The sequence below is a fragment of the Zingiber officinale genome, chromosome 6A (genome assembly GCF_018446385.1).
Source record: "Zingiber officinale cultivar Zhangliang chromosome 6A, Zo_v1.1, whole genome shotgun sequence".
Taxonomy (NCBI): domain Eukaryota; kingdom Viridiplantae; phylum Streptophyta; class Magnoliopsida; order Zingiberales; family Zingiberaceae; genus Zingiber; species Zingiber officinale.
In genome coordinates this window covers 85078399-85093501 of record NC_055997.1, presented here as the reverse complement: position 1 = coordinate 85093501, position 15103 = coordinate 85078399, and the positions used below count along the sequence as shown (strand labels likewise).

At 36.7% G+C, this 15103-nt stretch overlaps 1 pseudogene; it reads right to left on the bottom strand.

The window, feature by feature from the left end:
* Positions 1-8158: 8158 nt before the first annotated feature.
* LOC121998919 lies at positions 8159-8340 on the bottom strand (annotated as a pseudogene).
* Positions 8341-15103: the final 6763 nt, after the last annotated feature.

The window sequence follows — 15103 nt, the reverse complement described above, 5'->3', positions numbered from 1 at the left end:
AAATATTCAACGTGATTAGGAAAGATATCTTCAATTTTAATGAATTTTAATTTAGGATAAAAATTAGCAAGACGTTTCAAAATTTATAAATTATAAAAAAAAACGTTTTCAGTTTTTTTTTTTTAAAAAAATCATGCCTTCTCAATATTTGTATATCGAAAATACCCCTTAATTTAAGACAGTTTGTAGGGATGGAAATTCGGGTGATATTCGGATTTGATTGACGGATTAGAATATCAAAATTTAACTCGATTTGATTAATATTTCGGATTAAATTATTGGATCCGAATTCAACTTGTTTATATATATTTGATTCGAATACGATCTGAAATAACTCACAATCCAAATTCAATCCGAACTTAATCCGACTGGAAATAACCTGTTTATAAAAACATGTTCATCTTAATCCGAATTTAATCCGAATCCGACCCATAAATATCTATTTTATTAAAATATACTATTTTTACCTGAAGTCAACCAAAATGTGACCTAAATCTGATCCAAAAATATTTATAAACGGATTCGCGAATTGTAATCTAGTTATTTCAGGTTGACCCAAACCTGATCTGTTTATTAATCGTGTCAATCAAATCAACCCAAATCCAACCCGAATTTAATAAGACCTGACCCTAATCTGGTTTTTTTCGTATTCAGTTTGGATCGTGTTTTCGTGTCGGTCAGAAATTGTCACACCTAACTTTTGGGTAAGCTACCATGTAACTACTATAACACGTAGATAAACCAAACCCTAGTTTAGAATCATAGATTCGACAGTTTAAAATCATCGATTCCTGGGAGTTAGGTCTTAACTTTAACTGTCTAAGACGATTATGGTTCATAGTTCAAAACTACCAGTTCATGGTTCGTGTACTATTCACTACAGTTCAATATTATTATATTAAAATATGATAAATTCATAAAATAAAAAGATTTATACTTATCTACGTATTCACTTAGTGCATAGAAAAATCAAATCTCATTTAGTTCACTTATATTTTTACTTTTTTACTTTTTTCACTTTTTATCTTGTGAAGTGACTTTATTAATTAGTCATTAGCTAGATTTCTTTTTATAGCTAATGAAGATATTGTAGAAATAATGAAATGAATTCCTTAATTAGAATTTAGAGAATAATAGATAGTCATTAATAACAAAATATCAAATAATCTCACTCGTTATATATATATATATATATATATATATATATATATATATATATATATATATATATATATATATATATATATATATATACACGAATTTGATATCCTGCACGTCGCACAGTGTGTGACTGTGCGCGCGCGCAGGATATCATCCGTTTTAATTTTTTTTTAATTTTTGAATTAACAAAAATAATTAAAATATTTTTTAAAAATTATAGTATTAAAATTATAGGGTTCAGGCTTTGGGTTATAGTATCAAAACTATTTTTTTTAGATTTTACCTCGAGGGTTCAGGCTTTGGGTTATAGTATCAAAACTATTTTTTTTTTAGATTTTACCTCTAGGGTTCAGGCTTTGGGTTATAGTATCAAAACTATTTAGGGTTCAGGCTTTGGGTTATAGTATCAAAACTATTTTTTTTTTAGATTTTACCTCTAGGGTTCAGGTTTTAAGTTATAGTATCAAAGTTATTTTTTTTAGATTTTACCTTAGGGTTCAGGTTTTGGGTTATAGTATCAAAACTATTTTTTTTTTAGATTTTACTTCTGGGGTTCAGACTTCCCAATTAAATTATAGTGTTTGGCTTAAAAAAATAAAATAAAATAAAATTAATTTAAGTATTTATTGAGTATTGTAATATGTTGAGGGGATATATTAATGCATTAGAAATTTATATAAAAAATTGTTAATTTTTTTAATTGATTTTTTAATTTAAAATATTAAAAAAATCAAAAAAAAATAAAGCTGTTGATATCCTGCGCGATGCGCACAATCGCGCACTGTGCGCATCACGCAGGATATCAGTGTTATATATATATATATATATATATATATATATATGTATATATACTCTGGGGGGGGGGATTATAGTTAGTTATTAAATAATTAATTAATACACATAAATAACAATTTCATGTAGTTTAGTTGGTTCAATCCTCCACCAATATAGAATTCTTTTATCAACCCATTGACCCAGTTACGAGCCTAGGTCAAAGTCGGTTCAGACCCAACCCGAGAGCAGATCAATCTGTAGAAGCTATCGAGTAACTATTATTTAAGGTGAGTCTAAGATTTGCAATTTAGAATTTATCTACTCCCAAAGCGCCCGGACACGCTCCGAGACCGCTGCTGACACGGACCCAGCAATGATCCACAACAACTGGTGCTTCTTCAGCACCAAAGTGGGTCCAAGCACCCGGACAAGTTAACTTAGGTTGACTTAGTCCGATCTTCCGCTCCGGTCGCTTGAGTGATTTTTCGGTCATATAGAGTTGAGTTCACCCGAAGCCAACTCCGGCCTTCTCTCCTTGAGAAGTCTTCCGCTCCAGCTTTTATCGTCTCTTGGAAGCGCTACGTGCATCCTTCTCGCTCCACCAATGTACTCTTCCACAGCTTCTCGCCCCTGAGATGCACTGAGCTAGTCGACTAGATTATCGTGTCATCCTTCTCGTCTATCGCATATCTTCCTCTCGACTTCTTGTGTTCCTAAGTGCTTATACACTTAAACACAAGGGTCAGAACATCACAAGATCTAACTTAACTCAATTGATCACATCAAAACTTACCCGAGGTACTTACAAACTCCCCCTTTTTGATGTACATCAACCCAAATTAAAGTTAGGATAAAATAGACATAATAAAAAAATAATTTGACATGAGTAATGCAATTAAGTGCAACTTAACATATTACAAATAAGTCCTAAATTTACCCTTCCAATTTCTCCCCTTTGATCATAGCAAGAATAGGGGCTTAAATTGAAAAAAAAAATCTAAGAAATAGATAAACAGTGACTAATTCATTAAAAAAAAGTATGAGAATTATTTTTTTGAAAATCAGAATTTTTATGATTTAAAAACCAACTTTTGAAAAAATAATTTTAAATTTTCTTTTAATCTTTGAAAAATTTTATCACTGTTAAACACAATAATATAGAATTGTGAGAAAATTTTGACAGATAAACAAGATTAATATCGACAATAATAAATTATTTTATACAGACACATGTAATTTTTTTAAAAAATATATTTAAAAATAGATTTTGATCTTGAAAAAATTTTCTAAGTATGTAAAACAGAAAGTATATCTATAAAAAAAAATTAAAATTTTGAATTATTAACATTTTGAGAATTTCAATATTAAATATTACTATTTTGATAAAAAATTCATAGAAAATTAATTAAAGGTTAGAAAATTTTAAAATTATTTATTCTAACAAAGAATTTGCTATCATATCATTGAAAAAATTTTGAACAAAAAAATACTAACAATAAGTTTCTACAAAAAAAAAAAATATTTTTCCAAGTTAAACTATAAGATACTAACAAAAAAAATACTAACAATAGTAAATCAATTAAATTTGAAAGGAATTTAAACTATGCATGATTTTAGAAACCTAATATAGGTTCCTACCTATTGGATTTATAAGATGTTTTCTAGGGATAAATTTATGTGAAACCTTTGCAATTTGACCTTTATGGTATCTAAAATACCAATTAAGCCTACCATAATTTCTCAAATTTTAATTTTGAAACAAACTTAAATTTAAACATACATCGTGGTTTTCAATAACTCTATTTGTTCTTTTAATTTTTTATTTTTAATTTTAAATTTATCGAAATCTTCTAATCGATAAGATTTTGTTAAACTTACTTTTAATTCTAAAATTTCTTTTTTTAATCTTTCATTTTCAGTTTCTAATTGATAAGAATTTTTAGAAAGTATTTTAACAATTTGAATAATTTATCAAGAGGTATAGATCATACCTTATTTACCTTGTTGATTTCCTTATCCGACGCTCCCTCTTCATTGTTGCTTTCCTCTGAAGTAGCTCCTCTTTCGTCGATGCTCTCGATGCTTATTTTGGATGAGCTTGCTTCATCGTTTTCTTGGTGACTTACCATCAATGTAAGTCAGACGTAGATTTCAATCTCCAACTCTGATGACAACGTTTCATCCCACGTGGCCTTTAGATTTTTGTACTTCGTCTGGGTTGGTCTTTTGTTCTTATCATTGTCCTTCAGTTTTGGACAGTTATCCTTGATGTGCCCTTCTTCTTGGTAGTTGCAACACTGCACCTTTCATTTGCTTTGTGAAAATTTCTTAGCTTGCGACTTGTTAAACTTGTAAGACTTAATGAACTTACCAAACTTTCTTACCATAAACGTGACTTCGTCTTTGTTGAGTGATATGTCTGAATCTAGTTTGCCTTTTTGATTAGCTTTCAGTGCTAGGCCATGAGCTGTCTTTTCTTCTTTATTTCTTAAGCCTGCACATCTCGATTCGTGAAGTTTAAAAGTAGAAAATAGGTTTTCTAATGTACTAACCTCGAGGTCCTTATAGATGAAAAAGGAATCAATAATGGATGCCCACTCAGCTATTCTCGAAAATGCATTTAAAGCGTACCTTAATAAATCCTGATTCGTTACCATTTCACCGAGATTTGTGAGTCCAGTGATCAGCTTCTTGATCCTTGAGTGTAGGTGTACGACTGTTTCACCTTCCTCCATTCAGAGGTTACTGATTTGATTTTGGAGCAAGTCCCATCTTACTAGTTTCACCTCTGAGGTTCCTTCGTGCAGCTCTAAGAACTTCTCTCAAAGCTTTTTAGCTAACTCGTAGGCTCCAATCTGATTGACTTCTTGTGGTGGTAAAACGCTCAACAGATGGTATTCTGCCTTACCATTTGCCACGAAGTCGGCTTGCTCTTTCTTTATCCACAGATATTCTTCTTTGTCGGTTCCTTACTAATCTTTAGGTACTATAAAATCATATTTTATAATTAATAATAAATCAAAATCTATTTTGAAGAGTACCTTCATCTTCTTTTTGCATGTTGCGAACTCCCCCTCGAACTTAGGTAGATAGATGCTTAGTCCAACCTTTTTTGTGCTTCAATTGGCAGTTAGTCCTTCTAAAGTGTCCTCGCTCTAACACCATTTGTTGGTCTCGGTGCGACCGACAAGAGGGGTGTGAATTGCTTGAAATGAAAAAAAATACTCTTTCTCAAGCCTTTAAACTTTAGATAAGACAAACACTTTAAAAAATAAAACTAAATAATGTAAAAAGAGTATGAAACAAAAAGGGTTTACTTGGTTTGCAACCAAGGAGGTTGCTAATCCAAGGCTAATGAAGCTCAAGTAGTAGACTCTTTCTTCAACACAGGTCGGAGGCGGAGAAGCCTCGTACAGAACGCTCAAAGTACAAAACTTGAAAACATAGTAGAAAATTGAAGTACAGAAAGTGTTGTTGTAAATCTCGAGCACCAAGCCTCCTTTTATAGGCTCACCGGTCAAAGTGACCATTTGATGATGTGGCTCGCTCTAGGAGCCCGGGCCCGATTTGGGCACCCCCAGCTGGTCGCTCGATCTACTTCGCAACAGTAAAGGGATAAGCATTTATCCACTCCCGGGCGCCCGGACACACTCTGGGCGCCCAGACCATTACTGACATGGGCCCAACGATGATCCACAACAACTGGCACCTCTTTGGCACCAAAGTGGTCCGAGAGCCCGAACCAGCTCCGGGCACATGGACAAGTTAACTCAGGTTGACTTTGTCCTGTCTTCAGCTTCGGTCGCTTGGGTAATTTTTCAATCATCCAGAGTTGAGCTCACCTGAACCCGACTCCAACCTTTTCTCCTTGAACAATCTTCCGTTCAGGCTTCTTGTCTCTCAGAAGCGTTACGCGCATCCTTCTTACTCAACTAGCATACTCTTCTATAGCTTCTCGTCCCTCTAATGCACTTAGCCCATCGACTCGATTCTCTTGTCATCCTTCTCATCTGTCGCATCTTCAACTCAACTTCTTGTATTCTTAAGTTCTTGTACACTTAGACACAAGGGTCAGAACACTACAGGACCTAACTTAACCAGGTTGATCACATCAAAACTTATCCAGAATACTTACAGTAACATTTACTTAGTGACTTTTATACATTATAACATTTATTGGTGTTGAGCTATTTATATTTCATGTTTAGGGGTTGGGTTATAGTGTTCAAACTAAGAAAGAATTTAAAATTAAAAAATTTTAGGTGTTGATGAGGTATAATATATATATTTAGGATATCACCTAATATTTAGGGTTTAGAATTAAAAAAAAAAAAGAAGAAGAATCGAGGAACCTAGATCAATTCTAAGCGCCCTGATAACATAGTCGCGGATCGTTATGTAGGTTATTGATTTAGTTCTGGAGGAGGTCCCATCTTGCGAGTTTCGCCTCTGAGGTCCTTTCGTACTTCTCCAAGAACTTCTCCCAGAGCTCTTTTGCTGACTCGTAAGCTTCGATCCAGTTGACTTCTTGTGGTGGTAAAATGCTCAGCAGATGGTATTTTGCCTTAACGTTTGCCACGAAGTTGGCTTGCTCTTTCTTTGTCTATATATATTCTTCTTTGTCAGCTCCTTGTTGATTTTTAAGTGCTACAAAATCATATTTTATAATTAATAATAAATCATAATCTATTTTGAAGAATACCTTCATATTCTTTTTCTATATCGTGAACTCCCCCTCGAACTTAGATGGATAGATGCTTAGTCCGACCCTTTCTTATGTTTCGGTTCGCGGTTAGTCCTTCTGAAGTGTCCTCGCTCTGACACCACTTGTTGGTCCTAGTATGGCGACAAGGAGGGGGGGGGGGGGGGGGGAATTGCTTGAAATGACAAAAATACTCTTTCTCAAAGCTTTAAACTTTAGATAAGACAAACACTTTATAAAACAAAACTAAATAACGTAAAAAAAGTATGAAACAAAAAGGATTTACTTGGGTTGTAACCAGGAAGATTACTAATCCAAGGCTAATGAAGCTCAAGTAGTAGACTCCTTCTTCGACACAGGTCGGAGGCAGAGAAGCCTCGTACAGAATGTTGAAAGTACAAAACATGAAAACATAGTAAAAAACCAAAGTACAGAAAGTCTTGTTAATAATCTCAAGAACCAGGCCTCCTTTTATAGGATTATCGGTCGAAATGGCCGTTTGATGATGTGGCACACTCTAGGAGCCCGGACATGATCTGGGCACCCCCAACTAGTCGTCTCGATCTACTTCATATCGATAAAGGGATAAACATTTATCCACTCCTGGGGGCCCAGACATGCTCTAAGCGCGCGGACCGCTACTGTCATGGACCCAACGATGATCCATAGCAATAGGCGCCTCTTCGGCACCAAAGTGGTCTGGGAGCCAGGACCAGCTCCGGGTACCCGAACAAGTTAACTCAAGTTGATTTTGTCCTATCTTCCGCTCCGGTCGCTTAGGTGATTTTTCAACCATCCAGAGTTGAGCTCACCTAAACCCAACTCTAGCCTTCTCTCCTCGAGCAGTCTTTTGCTCCAGTTTCTCGCCCCTCAAAAGGGTCGTGCGCATCCTTCTTGCTCCACCGGCGTACTCTTCCACAGCTTCTCATCCCTCGGATGCACCGAGCCCGTCGACTCAATTCTCATGCCATCCGCCGCGTCTTTAGCTTGATTTCTTGTTTTCTTAAGTTCCTGCACACTTAGACACAAGAGTTAGAACACCACATGATCTAACTTAACCGGGTTGATCACATCAAAACTTATCCAAAATACTTATAGTAACAGTTACTTAGTGACTTTTATACATTATAACATTTATCGGTGTTGAGCCAATTATATTTTGTGTTTAGGGCTTGAGTTATAATGTTTAAGCTAAAAAAGAATTTAAAACTAAAAAATTTTAGGTGTTGATGAGGTATAATATATATATTTAGGGTGTCACCTAATATTTAGGGGTTAGGATTTAAAAAAATATTTTTTAAAAAATAAAATAATAATAATAATAATAATAATAATAATAAAAGAATCGAAGAATCTAGATCAATTCCAAGCGCCCCGATAACATAGTCGCGGATTGTTACGCAGCGAACGATCGCAACATATGAGTATATATATATATATATATATATATATATATATAATCGCACACACGCATTGCATGTTTAATATAATCACTGTCCCATGCTGATAAATTAGACTTGGTAAGGGTGTGTCAGATCCATGTAGTAGTACAACGCAAGGGCGACGCTCAAAAAACCTAACAGCAAGCTATTATAACGGACTCTCCCTTATAAAAAATTAATTAATTTAATTTTTATATCAGTTATTAAACTAATAAGAACATATACTACATTTGATCTTAACCAAAAGGCCAAGAAAGATATGCTTTCTAACATCACCAACCTAAGGTATTTATAGAAGCTTCTTTGCTCGCGGTGTTATCAATCCTAAGTATAGGACTAAAAAGAACCATAACAATGCATATTTTTATATAAAAAATAACCAGAGAAAATTACTAATACGTCTTATATTATTTTCAATGTGAAAATAAAAAAGAACATTAACATAATTTAATTTTGGGGTTCACCAAAATTGGTTTATATATATATATATATATATATATATATATATATATATATATATATATATATATATATATATATATATATATATATATATATATATATAGTGCGCGACTGTGCGCGTCGCGCAGGAGATCGCTTTGTTTTTTTTAATATTTTAAATTAAAAAAATCAATTAAAAAAATTAACATTTCCTTATATAAATTCTTAATACATTAATATATCCCCTTAACATATTACAATACTAAATAAATACTTAAATTAATTTTATTTTAATTTTTTTAAAAACCAAACACTATAATCTAATTGGGAAGTCTAAACCCCAAAGGTAAAATCTAAAAAAAAAAAAATAACCTTGATACTATAACCCAAAGCCTGAACCCTAGAAATAATTTTTTTAAAAAATATTTTAATTATTTTTTTTAATTAAAAAATTAAAAAAAATTAAAAAAAAAACGAAAATCACTGATATCCTGCGTGCGCGCACAGTCGCGCACTGTGCGGGCGCGCAGGATATCAAATTCCTATATATATATATATATATATATATATATAGGTGATGGATATGTTGGTCGTCCTATGTGGGCATGTGAGTGCAGCAAGGTACCTAAAACACTCACGGGGGTGTGCATCGTAATAGCCTCATACAGTGGTAGATCTAGATAAAAATTTAAGGGGGTGCTCAAAAAATAGAAGAGTCGTCTTCTTCTCCTTCTCTGTGACTCTGCAGTCTGCTTCGTTGCTCGAGCTCGTCTTCCTCCTCACCCCTCGAACTGTAGTCTGCAGGCGGAGCATTGGAAGCCTAGAACTAAGGTAGTTGGCAGGGGGTGCGAACAGAGGACAGGTGAGGTATACTAGTAGAATTTCCAAGAGTAAGGGGGTGTTTCCGCATACCCCTGCACCGCCTTGCCTCCGCCACATGATACCAACCTGAAAAAGGTTATAGATGTAGGATCATTGTGCACGTGAGAGGGATGAGTGAATCACGTTATTTAAAAAATCTATCTTTTTTAGACTTTTAAAGAGTACATAGCGAAATAAAACAACACAAAAAACAAGAATACAAATTCAAGGAGTTACTTGTTTTGAAGCCTTCGATGACACCTACTCAAATACCCATAATCCCTTGAACCGTATTGATGGATAATCCACTAAAAACTTCTTCCAAAATCACCGAAAGAGGGAATTGATGTTAGGACCAAAAATAGCTAGAGGGGGGGGGGGGTGAATAGCTCGTCGCGTTCTCGTTGCTCGGCGTTGCTTGGCGTTGCTTGTTTCTTCTAGAATATGCAGCGGAAAATACAGAAACAAATGCAACAACGCTAACACGGTTGGTTTACTTGGTATCCACCTCACAAGAGGTGACTAATCCAAGGATCCACACCAACGCACACACCCTCCACTATGAATAACACTCCTTTATGGTAACTACCAAAGGCGGAGAAGCCCTACAACACTCTCAATACAAGAAGAAGAAAGGGAAATACAAGTTAAGCAAAAGCTTACAAGATGTGCCGTAAAAACCCTAACCCTAACTTCTTCCTCTTGCAATAGATCCGCCTCTTGACTTGGAAAGCCTCCAAGAACCTTCAAGAACTGGCGATCACGTGCTTGTAGAGAGCTGTGGAGGAGCTGGAATGAATCTGAGAAGAGCTCGTAAAGAGATGCCGAAGACCACGCTCGCTTGCGGCTTTAAACCCGACGCAACGGTCGGATCTCGAATCGAATGAACCCTGCTGAATCGATCCACGGATCGATCGAGCGCTTGTCAGAACGGCGGATCGATCCACGGATCGATCCGGCGCTTATCGCGCGAAGCAGCATCGTCCCGATCCGGGACCTGATCGATCCACGGATCGATCCGAGCTTCGCTGGGAAGAATCTAGATCGATCCACTGATCGATCCACAGCCTGGATCGATCCACGGATCGATCCAGCACTTGGTTTTTGCCCAAAACCAAGTTCCAAACCTCCCTAACCAACATCCGGTCAACCTTGACCTGTTGGTACATCATGCCTCGCATCTGGTCACTCCCTTGACCTGCCAGGACTCCCCACCAAGTGTCCGGTCAATCCCTTTGACCCACTTGGACTTTTACTCGTCGTGCCAAGTATCCGGTCACTCCCTTTGACCTGCTTGGGCTTTTCTTTCATGCCAAGTATCCAGTCAATCCTTTGACCTACTTGGACTTCCCAGCACCAGATGTCCGATCATCCTTGATCCATCTGGATTTTCCCTTGCCTGGCTTCACTCACCAGGACTTTCACCTAGCTTCACTCACTAGGGTTTTCATCTGCCTAGCTTCACTCACTAGGACTTTCACCTGGCTTCACTCACCAGGGTTTTCCATCTGCCTAGCTTCACTCACTAGGACTTTCATCTGCCTAGCTTCACTCACTAGGACTTTCACCTGGCTTCACTCACCAGGATTTCCATTTGCCTAGCTTCACTCACTAGGACTTCCTTCTGCCTGGCTTCACTCACCAGGACTTTTCTTCTGCCTGGCTTCACTCACCAGGACTTTCATTTTGCCTAACATCCCAGTTAGGACTTCCCAGTCAAGTATCCAGTCAACCTTGACCTACTTGACTCTTCTTCAATCAATATCTTATTGTCAAACATCTAAACCCAAACCAAGACTCAGCTTGGTTACCCAGGTCAACCTTGACCTGAGGGATATTGCACCAACAATCTCCCCCTTTTTGATGTTTGACAATATCACAATAACACTTACAATCCCATATGTAAGTTAGGCTAATCCCATAGCCTCCTTCTTCATGCCACTAGGTAATGAAAGCATAAATTAAGCTCTTCATTCTCCCCCTAAGAGGGCAAACTCCCTCTAGGTAATGAAAGCCTAACTTACTCCCTTTCATGAGTCCTTTCATTCTCCCCCTATGACCTTCCCATAGGTAATGAAGGACTAAGCTTAACCATACATTCTCCCCCTATTGGCACACATCAACCCATCGTTGGACACACATCAACCTATGCTCCAATTCTGGGCACACTTCAACAAATCCATTTGTTGAAGACTCTCCCCCTGAAGAGTTGCTCATCGTTGTTCACAACATCACTCGTTGTGATCAACACGATAATGAAGGTCCCATACCCTTCATTTATCCTTAACCTCTCCCTCAATGTTGACAAATACCCAACCTTGAGCATTTTCAACCACTTGAGTGTCCACTTGAAATAATGAGGATATCCACTCCCCATTTTTCCCATTTCAAGTTTAAATGCTCAACCTTGAGCAAGTTCACAACAGAAGGTTAACCACCTTCCAAGGTTCATGAAAAATAATTTTCATGTCTTTAAAGAGTCCCTCCCCCTAAAGACATGGTGATAACTTCTGTCATTGCACCAACAATGACTTGGAATCCCTAAACCTTTAGGAAACCCAAATTTAGAAGTTTTGAGGTTCAAATATTCAAAATTTTGAAACGACCTCAACCGAAACTTCTACTTAGTCTTCGTTAACCAATCCATCCTTGTTTTCAACATGAAAACACCCTTTGTATGTATACAAATGTATTTAAGGGTTTGGAATGGTTACCTAGACTCAAAGAGGTTCAAAGATGCTGAAATCGGCCTTCCCACCAAAATCAGCATTCGATCGATTGAGTTGGGTTCCAATCGATTGAACCTTCAATCGATCCACGGATCGATTCAGACTCCTGATCGATCGGCTGATCGATCCAGCGAGCTTCTGCTGCAATTGCCGTTGAATCGATCCATGGATCGATTCATGGAACTCAATCGATCCATGGATCGATCGAGCTCGATAGTTGCTGAAATTCCATTTCGGTCAACTGAAACCCCTAGAAAATTTTACAAAATCCAAAAATTATGAAATTTCGTGTAGACATTATTTAGGGCATACTTAATCATGGAAAAATAGCTTTCTATGAAAATACATCATATTTTCAAAGATTGACACAAACTTGAAAACTTGCAAAAACTTTAGTGTTTTTCTTCAAGTTTGTGTCTAACTATTCAATGGTGATTACTATCAAAGATAGCCTTCACCAAGGTTTTCCAAAACATTTTAAAAACATTTTCAAAATCAATATCCCATCATGTTCCTTGGGCATAATGCACATGACTTGTACATTAGCTTTCCCAATGATGGGAAAACACATAACTATGTGTTTTGATGAACCTAAAACTCAAAAGAATGCACTAAATCAACATCTTGAGTTTTGTTCATCATCCTAACATCTCACTTGTATCTAATGTGCACTAAAACACATATAAGTCACCTTATAGTCTTTGTGAGATGTAGATTTTGGTTTTGCCCTAATCTAGGGATCATGCATATCTATCTAGGCATTTTAGAGATATTAGACATCCACCTAGGATGTCACTTGTTAATAAGTGTTGTTAAATGCCATTCGTCCTTAATTACAAGGAATTAAACTTAATGCATGATTATGTTATGGCATACATCAAAATAAAATAGCTTTCAAAAGAAAGATTTCTATAACTACATGATGTATGTATGGCATGACATGGTATTTTTGTATTTTTCATGATAAGTCATGAATGCAAAATCCAAATAAGATAAAATATGATGTCATGGCATATTATGAGCAAACAATCATGGCATGGTTTAGCATAAATAAAATATACCTAGATTACCTATCTAAGTATTATTAATCTTAGCTAATCCTAAAACTTAAACCCTAGATTGCCCCAAAGTGCTTCAAGAAAATGCCAAAGCCTAAGTTTGCATTTCTTATTCCCTTGATTAATTTATGCCAATTAAAATAAACATGTCCTCAAATGTTGGCATATTCCATTTTTCCTCAAGAGTAGCACTTTTAAATTTAAGGCCCGGATTGCCTTAAATTGCCTAAGAACATACCACAAACCCAACTTGATAGTTCTTATTAATTTTCCAATATGTGCCATTTAAGATAAAATCAATACTTCTCCAATTTGGCACATTTACTCTTTCAAGGAGTAATCATTAATTCCATTTCATTTTCAAAGGTTAACTAAAACCTTGAAAATGCTCCTTGAGTGTCAATTTCCTCAAAGTTGGGTTAACTACCCTTCTAATCGGAGTTGACACTCTCTAACCCATCTATGGGGTAGAGAAGATGCTCCTAGGAACCCAACACCTATTGGTGCTCCTTGGATGCTCTAGGTACTCACTAGGGATAACTTCCCTAGATACCTTCCTAGTGACCTTGTTGGGCCTCTTAGAAGCCTTGGTCACATTTTCTAGGTCAACTCTAGGGATAACCTCCCTTGTGACCTTGTTTGTGACTTTCTTAGACTTCTTAGAAGTCTTAGTCACATTTATTGCAAAAATACTCTTAGGGATGACTTCCCTAGTATTCTTGGCTTGACCACTAGACCTAGGGTTTGTTCCATAACTATATGGAACTCTATGGTAAGAGGGCACATCCTTCTTAGCCTTTGGTTTGTATCCCAAACCTCTATGGCCATTGGATGACTTTTGTACCCCTAAACCTAGGTTATGCTCATTTTGCCCTAATAGGATATTTTCCATCCTTTTTAGGGTCTTTTCCATTTTATCAAGTCTTGACTTCAAGACTTGATTTTCCATCACTAAGTCCTTAGTTTTTGGTTTTCCATTAAGTTCATGAGCATTTTTGTTTCTTGGCTTGTATCTTACATCCTTAGAGTTATCGCCTAGGTTTTTACCTACATTCCTAGCCTTAGGGATAGTAGTTTTGGCATGTAGGGCCACATGCTTTTCCTTAAAGCCCTCATGCTTCCTATTCTTATGGTAAATCGCATTAAAATGATAAAAGTTAGAACTATCATGCTTTTTACCATAATGTAAAGGGATAGGCTCAATAAAGGTTACCTTCTTCTTTACCTTGGAGGCTCCCCCTTGCCTAATGCCTCCTTGAGCCTTGACCATCTTCTTCCCCTTGGGGCATTGATTTCGGTAATGCCCTTTTTGTTGACACAAAAAGCACACAATGTGCTCCTTGCTCTTCTTTGTCCCGGGGGTGGTCTCCTTGGGCTTCTCCTTGCCCTTTTGTGCCACTTGGCCCTTCTTCTTGGCCAAGTTGGGACACTTGCTCTTATAGTGCCCATGTTCCCTACACTCAAAACATATTATATGATTTTTATTATTAATTGAAATATTTATACCTTTGCTTGTAGGGGTGGCATCTTTTTCTTTGGATCCGGAGGTAGAAGCTTCCTCTTGATCGGACCTTGATTCTCCTCCATTTGATTTTTCTTGACTTGTGGAGGTAGAATCTACTTCCTCCTCTTCGTCTCTTGACCCGGATGTAGAAGCTTCTCCTTCCTCTTGATCCGGCGTCACCAAGGATTGCTCCCCCTCAATCCTAGAGGTGGAGGCTTCATCATCTTGAATATGAAACAAGGAGTATGCTCCCTCCTTGTTCCCTTCGTTGCATTCCCTTGAGGATGAAGCTTCTTGGATTTCCTCTTCTTGGGAGGTTGAGCATCTATCAACCTCGGAATCCTCCTTTTGGTCTTGCTCCAAAGAGTCACCCTCTTTGGATTCTTCATGATCTTGTACAGTGGAGGGGATCTCTTCATGAAGCTTGGCCA